Source organism: Empidonax traillii, unplaced genomic scaffold, assembly GCF_003031625.1.
Source record: "Empidonax traillii isolate 1590-97213 ecotype Southwest subspecies unplaced genomic scaffold, ASM303162v1 scaffold236:size2090792, whole genome shotgun sequence".
NCBI lineage: Eukaryota > Metazoa > Chordata > Aves > Passeriformes > Tyrannidae > Empidonax > Empidonax traillii.
Genome location: NW_020955429.1, coordinates 742237 through 750266, shown reverse-complemented (window position 1 = coordinate 750266; position 8030 = coordinate 742237). Strand labels below are relative to the sequence as shown.

At 46.6% G+C, this 8030-nt stretch overlaps 1 pseudogene; it reads right to left on the bottom strand.

The window, feature by feature from the left end:
* Positions 1 to 5364: 5364 nt before the first annotated feature.
* Positions 5365 to 6720, bottom strand: LOC114059611 (annotated as a pseudogene).
* Positions 6721 to 8030: the final 1310 nt, after the last annotated feature.

Here is an 8030-nt window from a genome sequence, read left to right as displayed (position 1 = left end):
CAGACAAACAATTTTCCCAATTTTTGCTAAGAAATGAGCACTTTACACAAGTGGTTTTTGACCCATTTTTTGTTTAAAGGACAATAAACCAAACATTTTCAAATGGAGCAGGAGACCCTTCATAAATTGCATACCATTCACAGGATAACATATACTAACCCTTTTTCCTCAGCCTCCTTTCATACAAGAAATCCCTGCAAGTACCCTGTGGAGCCACAGTACTTCACAGAAAGGACAAACTCTCCCCTGGTTTTGCAGACTTAAAAACTTTTTCCCTGTGGATTTTATTGGGAAACATTTATCTTTTTCCTGTAGAAACCCCATTTGCTTTTGGTACTATGACCTCTTTGTCCTGGAGCCTGCAGTACCCTGGACTGATGGTTTTTGTCTCTCATAAACAAGAAACTTCATTCAGATCCCGTCTCCATGTTATAAATAATGGATTCAGATTCACACTGTTTGTAGGTGCAATCTGAACAGCAGTTACATGTTTAGATCCGTGTCTGATAAATGTTACCAGCACTCAGGTGAGGAGAAGTGCACACAGCTCTGGTCTGTATTTCCCTGTGCAAGGGAAGTCCCTTGGCTCTTCAGTTTCCTCGCTGTGGAAAGGGAAGATGTCCAGGGACACGTTTCCTAGGACAATGCCAGTCAAGCTGAGCAAGCTCAGGCCCTCTCTGGATGCCTCTCTCAAATCACAGAATAGTTTGTAAAAAGGGATCTTTAAAGGTCATCTAATCCAATCCCTGTGCAATTAGCAGGGGCACCTTCAACTAGATCAGGTTGCTCAGAGCCCCATCCAGCCTGACCTTAAATGTTTTCAGGGAGTGGGCATCCACCACCTCTCTGGGCAGCCTGTGCCACTGTTTCTCCACACACATTGTAAAAAATGTTCCTTATATCTAATCTGAATCAACCTTTCTTCAGTTTATACCATTACTTCTTGCCATATCACAGAGGCCCTGCTAAAAAGATTGTCCCCATCTTTCTTTAGGCCCTCTTCAAATACTGGAAGGCTGCAATGAGGTCTCCCCAGAACCTTCTCTCTTTTGGTCTAACAGCCCCAGCTCTCAGCCCATCTTCATAGGAGACATGATCAGCCCTCTGATGATCTTTGTCTCAGATGAGTGGAAATTGTCACTCATCCTTTATTTGACCCCATGTGAATGTGTTCAAAGTTTCTTTGGCCAGCTTTATTCTTCCTCCATCCCTCAACTCCCCCCCTGCTCCCACAGAAACCTCCACGATGGAGCAGGAAAGGTGCCCATCTATACCTTGAAGACTAATGGGAGTGAGGAAGACCTGACAACAGAAGCACTGAGAGGTCACCCAGCTCAGAGCTCTGTGGGAGGTGTTTGTGTCACGTCTGGGGAAGTGTTTGTGCCAGCAAGGCAGAAGCCAGAGATGCCCCTGCAGCTCCCTCTGTAAACTCCTGGTTAACTCTCACACAGGTAAGGCTCTTCTGTGCCAAGGCACAGCTCGTCCAGAGCTCTTGGCTGTAGATACAGGTTTGGATTTCAGGGTTTGATTTCAGGGCCATTTCTGAATTAGAGAAATGAGCCTGAAAAAATTGCCTAAAGTGGCACAGGACCATTTATTACAGCAGGTGTGGTGTTTTCATTTAGTCCTCACTGTGTTACAGAAATCCTTTCTGCTTACATCTCAAATTGGTTTCCATCAGCCTCTCCAGAGCAGGTGTGGGTGATTTTCATGTCCCAGTTATCACATCTTCTCTTTGAGCAACAAATCACTCGGTGCACTTGACTCTGAATAGGTACTCCAGGGCAGTGAGAGGCAGAGCTCCAAGTGGTCGTATTTTGCACTCAAGAGCCTGCTAAATGATTAATTAATTTAGTCTCCTAAAGTTCCCTGCTTCCTGGCAAAGCCAGAGTGTGTGTTGCTACAGGCCTCAGTCCTGCTCACCTCGGAATCACAAGTTTTGGCAAGGGGCTTTGACATCCAGTAAGGTGGAGATCAGTGCATGCAGAGAGGATGTGTGGGGCTGGTACCTAGAATGTTTTTCTTTAGACCTCAGAGTCCCAGCTCCTTGAGGTGGAACCATTAGCATAGCCAAGTGCTCGGGATTCCTGAGAAAGTACAAACTACTCAAATTAGTGAAACCACAGTGCAGGTGCATCCCAGTGCAGCTGATTTACAGAGATGGCAGTGTGCAATCCCGGCAGCCACAACCACCTGATGCTACTTGGAACCTGCATCTTTGCAGAACTGAGCTGCCAAGACTTGGAGAGCACTTTGTCTCATGCATAAATAGGCCTTCACCTGATGGACAGAGTGACAGAACTTGTGTGGGTTGCAAGCTCTGAGCCTAAGGTGTGTTTTAAGTAGTACTGGGGGAGTGAAATGGTGAAATGTGTTTGGGGGTTTTTTGTTAATTTTAAAAATTTCTTTTTTCCTTTAAATAGAAACATGTTTTCGTATTTATATAAATTTTTGTCCTTGTAGAAAGATCTGGGACTGCCTTCTCTCAAGTCAGTATGGTGCCTGAGTACAAAATTTCACTCTCCAGTTCCAGTAAAATGCAACCTAGGCTGGTTCTTGTGAATAGTTGTAAAGGGAAAGCTTCTGCAGCAGAGCTCTGTCATCAAGATGTCACATGGACAGTCTGTCATCATGATGAGAAACACTTCTTAATTAAGCAAAGATGCTGAATTGTAGCTGAAACAATTCCTAAGTGTCCCAACTTCCCTCATCACATCAATGAGCCTGGAGTTAAGAAGCTCCCAACAACAAGGGGTTTTAGAGGATTTCAAGAGAATTATAAGTCTAAAAGTTCAACACTTGAACATGTTCAGCATGCAGAGAACACATTTCAAAATGTGTTTGAAGAGCAGAAGAATAGTTTTGTACTACTTCAAAAGACCTTTGAAAGGCAGAGCATGGATGGCATCCCAAGTATTGCTGTGGAGATCCGAGATCCACACACTTCTGTGAAAAGTTCAACTTCACTTGCAAGCAAATCAATTAAGAAGCAGACCTCGCAGCCAAGCTTGACTGATTTCTCATTTGAGCATCTCAATTACACCGATTTCATGATTAGGCTTGTTCAGATTAATGGGAAAACCAAAAAGAATCCATGGTCAAAATATTGGAAAAACAGTTTAGGTTAATGAGAGAGGACACCGGTGTTTGTGAAGCAGCTGGTAGGGAGAGCCTGGGAGGAGAAAAGGAGAACAGCTGCCTGCAGATAAGCACTAAATTCAAACACAGGGGCAAAGAGAAGGGAAACGTGCTGGTGTGCTAAAGCACATCAAGTGGCAACACAAAAATGCTGCATGAATATCGATCATCTCACTCAGCTGATTAATACCTCTAGGTTATGTCTACACCAGTGTGTAATAGGGCCCCAGGGAGTGAACCTGGCTTCTTAGTCCCTGACCATCTGCCTTCCCATTGTGGCAATGGATGCCTCTCCACTGGGGCTGGGAATGCAGAAACAACAAGTGAAATGTGCCAGGCTTTTCCAGGTCTAGTCCTTTCCAGAAACATAAAAAAAAAAAAAAGGAAGGAAAAGCAACAAACATCTTAAGCGATGTATTTCTTGGGAACTAACAGCAATATTGGCCATGTTATTTCATTCTTTTTTTTGGCCAGTCTGTTCTCTGACTCAGAGGTCTCAGTGGTATGTACCCTGCTCCTTGTAAGGCTGTGGTCTAGACTGGACTACTGGAGTTGAAAATGAACCCTTTGGTGTCTGTCATTTAAGAAGCGTGGATCCCTTTATGGATCCTGGAGCATGAGAACACTTAGCACAGCTGTATTAATTCAGACTCTAGGGAGAAGGTGGCAGTAGAGCGAGACCAAATGACGGAAACCAGATCTACTGCCAGTGGAGTATGAAGCTGTGCCCTTTGGGGTAGCAGTTGGTGGCCAGGGGAGGTATGGATGTATCCACATTGCTCAGCCAGCAATTCCAGTCATACTCTGGTCACAGCCCGCTCATTTCCCAATGATCTTGTGTTCTTCATGCTGGGCATTCTCTTTATCCTAAGTGATCTCCCCCATTTGGCAGCTCAGCTCTGTGTGAGAGCTCACCAGGCCTTGTATGAGGCACTGAAATCAAAAATCCTGCAGCACAACAGATTTGATCTCTTTGTTTTCTTGCCTAAGGCACACTGTGGTTTCTTCCCGTTTGTGGGTGGAACAGGCATTTCAGTATACGCTGCCACGTTCATTACAGGGAGTTCTTCCTGCTAGAGATATTAACATCTTTGTTATTACTGCCAGTTCTCTCCTCCCCCGTACCAAGCGGTAGCCTGAGCTAGAAATTCCTTTTAAGGACAGACTCCCAGTAGTAGTGTTCTCCTCTTCAAAGTGGAGAAGATCTATTCAGAGGTCAGTTCCTTCTGCTTTCTCAGAATCCTGCCTCCCCCATATTCCTTAGAAAGTCATTATTAAAATTGTCAAATCCCCTCATAGAAATATCACAGATATTCCAGAAATCAGTTTCATGATTACCTCTTTGTAATCATTAACAACTCATAACCATAGTGTTCAAATTAAAAAGTTTTATGCAAGAGATAATGTTTAACATTTCATATAAAGTCAAAGTCTGACACAGCTTATTTTTCAAATGTCATCCTTTTTCTGTTCATCACCTGACAACTAAAAGACCACAATTAAAAAATTCATCCTAAATAATTTTAAAAGCCTTATAAAAACATTCATAAAGTGCCACCCACAAAAGCACCTAAACAAGAATTTGAGAGAAATACGTAATTAGGGTGTTAATTTACTTAATTGCTGCTGAGGACTAAGCCGTCAGACAGCAGTGTAATTTAACAGTGACACAACCCAGCAACCCCATTCCATGGATGTGGCCCCAAAACAGCATCAGCTGGCCCACAACACGTACACAGAGGCACCCAGCACAGTGTTGTGGGGGTTTCAAATAAATAAATACTAACACCACCTAAAACCAAGTACACCAGCACGGGGGACATGAAGGTTCTGTGGGAAGCAGTCATCCCAGGCTGTGACCTTACTGTGAAGTAAACCCCACCCAGTTTGTACAAACTTCAGCTGGCATTTACTGGGATAAAAAGCACTCCCCACTAGAAATAGCAGAAAGAGGGACTGATCCTTGGAACGTCTCTGTGTTTGCCTTGAACATACTATACCACGAAAGTACCTCATCCCTACAAGAGGAGCTTCAGGACAACCACCAACACCACAATGAACATGCAGTAGTTCTTTGCTCGAGCATCTGGGCAATGCTCACTGCTCACAAACAGATTTATCCAGAAGCAAAGGGGACAGGCTCTGAGGGTTCTCTCACCCAAAATTCACGCCCTGTGCAAGATGTTCAGGGAGCAGCTTTACACCTTCCCAGCACCAGGATGCTTCCTATGGTCCATACAGCTTTCTCCTCTCCACCAGCTCCCCTGTTTGGTGTTTCTGGTGGCGCACCAGCTGGGGCTGGAAGCTGAAGCTCTGCCCGCACCGGCAGCAGTGGTAGGGCTGCTCCCCGGTGTGGATGCCGGTGTGCTTGTTGAGGTTGGAGTTGCTGCACTTGTAAGGCCTCTCTCCAGTGTGGGTACGGGTGTGGTTAAGGAGGTCGGAGCTCTGCCCAAAACACTTCCACACTGCCCGCAGGTGTAGGGCCGGATGCCAGTGTGGGCCCGCTGGTGCTGCAGGAGGTGGGAGTGCTGGCTGAAGCTCTTCCCGCAGGCCGGGCACTTGTAGGGCCGCTCACCCGTGTGCAGCCGTTGGTGTTTGATGCAGGTGGAGCTGTCGCTGAAGAACTTCCCACACTCGCTGCACACGTACGGCTTGAGTCCGGTGTGGACACGCTGCTGCTTCAGGAGGTTGGAGGTCTGGCTGAAGCTCTTCCCACACTTGGAGCAGGTGGAGGGTTTCTGGCCCGTGTGGACTCGCTGGTGCTGGATGAGGTGGCAGCTCTGGCTGAAGCCCTTGCCACAGTCCCCACACTGGAAGGGGCGCTCCCCGTTGTGCATCCGCTGGTGCTGGACGAGGTGGATGCTCCGAGTGAAGCCCTTGCCACACTCAGGGCAGATGGTGGGACGCTCCAAATGAGGGACTTGCCATGACGCTGCTGCTGCCACCCTTCTCTCCCTCCTTTTCACCAGGGTGATATAGAACAAGTCAGCTTAACCTCCTCTTCCTCCTCATATCCGCCTTGCTGAGCCTCTGGGGAAACATGCTGACTTCCACGGCTGTCCTCAAACCGTTCCTCACCTCTGGTCCCCACTGCCAGTACATCCTGCGGACATGCACTTGCAAGGGGATCTGGAAGGGGCCCTAGTTCACCACCTGGAAAAAAAATATGACTCAATAATTCCTGCTGGAAAGTGGCACAGCAGAGAACGGACAAGCTTTTATCCTGGGGAGCCTGGGCTGCACTGTGTAGAAGCAGTAAAGGGCAGACTGAGAGCAAATGGAAACCCAACTTCAGAAAAGGCTCTAGCAGAGGTGCTGTGCACAGCAGAGCCAAGGGCAATGCTACAGGAGTCTCCTTGTCCCCAAGAACTCTTCACACATTGCTTTCTTAATATTCTCTCTTCCTAAACACACCCTTAACCACAGGCTGGCAAAGGCAAGCAGACTGCCTGCCCTGGGGGGAAACAGCAAGTCTCAATATGAGCTGCACAAAACAAAGGGGCTTAAATAGCACTGAGGCATCTCAAAGGGCATTTCACTTGCTCGGTGTTTATAAACTTACATAACTTGTTCCTCACCCATGTGAACAAAGCTGGATAGAAAGAAAGTAAGCAAGCAAAAGAGACAGACTGCAGTCTTGCTCTGAAGAACCATGAAGAAAAAGATAATGACACGAGCACAAAAGAAGCCTTAGCAAAAAAACCTCCCCCCTCAAAATCAACCCAACAAAACCAAAAAAACTCTCAAACCTTCAAAGCTAATAATCTCAGTTCCTACTTAAAATATTTGCTGAAGCTGAAGTGGACCACCCCTGCAGACAGGTTGTTTCTGAGGCAACAGACAAAGGTAGGTTGCTTTCTGCAGCCCTGCAGCTCTCAGGACTTCGCCACTACCGAGAATTTCTGCTGCAACAGTCTGGCAAAACAATCCAACCAAGCTATTTACATGCTGCAGTGTGTACCAGATGGGCCACCCCCGCTCCAGAGCAGGAGTCACAACCATATCCACACACAGACCTTTCCCCCAGGCAGCTCACCACAAACAGAAGGGTTTTGCTCTGGAAGCTGTCAACAATCCACCAGCATTTCAAAGGTGGTACCAGCACCTGATAAATGCCCAACAATCACCGCCCCGGGAAACATCTAAGCAGGCAGACAAAGTAGAAGGAAGAGTTCCCTTCTGACCCTGCAAAAGCTTCCTTGCTTGGGTTGCCACTGACACACTGCTGCTATGCTCAGATTTGCTATGGCACCTCAGCAGAAAGCAGGTAACCTTTGTACAATTAACAGAATAGTCTGGAGAAAGATTCCTATGATCACAGTCATATCTCTGTGAAAGGAGGGGACAAACCTCATCAGAAGAGGGGACCTTCCTGCAGGGATTTCATCTGTTACTTGCAGAAGCACATCCTTGGGCGTATTGGGTTATTGCTTGAATGTGGAAACTGAAACAGGGGCGTGTGGATTTACTGCAGGCAACATCCACAGCTTTACTAAAACTAGATATGCAGGATATCCAATTTGGACTTCCATCAGGGGCTTTGCAAACACACCACACTGTTCCTGGGGCCTCAGCTTTAGTATTGTGATAGCATATTTTCGTAGCTGGATCCTACAACGGATGTTCTTTACCTTGGCTACTCATTTTTCCTTCCAAACACTCAACTCTGTTCCTCTCATGGCTTTATAAAGGCGTGGGGGTTATGGGAGCTCCATCCTTTCAGCTTCTCGTGCTCCTGACGTGCCACCGAGCAGCTCTCCACATGGTCGTGCCGGGCACAACAGCACAAACTCCAAATTTAGAAGGCAGCGTTCAAACCCTCCTCTCCTCAGCTATTTTTTGGGGGGGATAGATAACGCTTGCAGTAAAGTCAAAAGGTGAAGTTTTTTTTT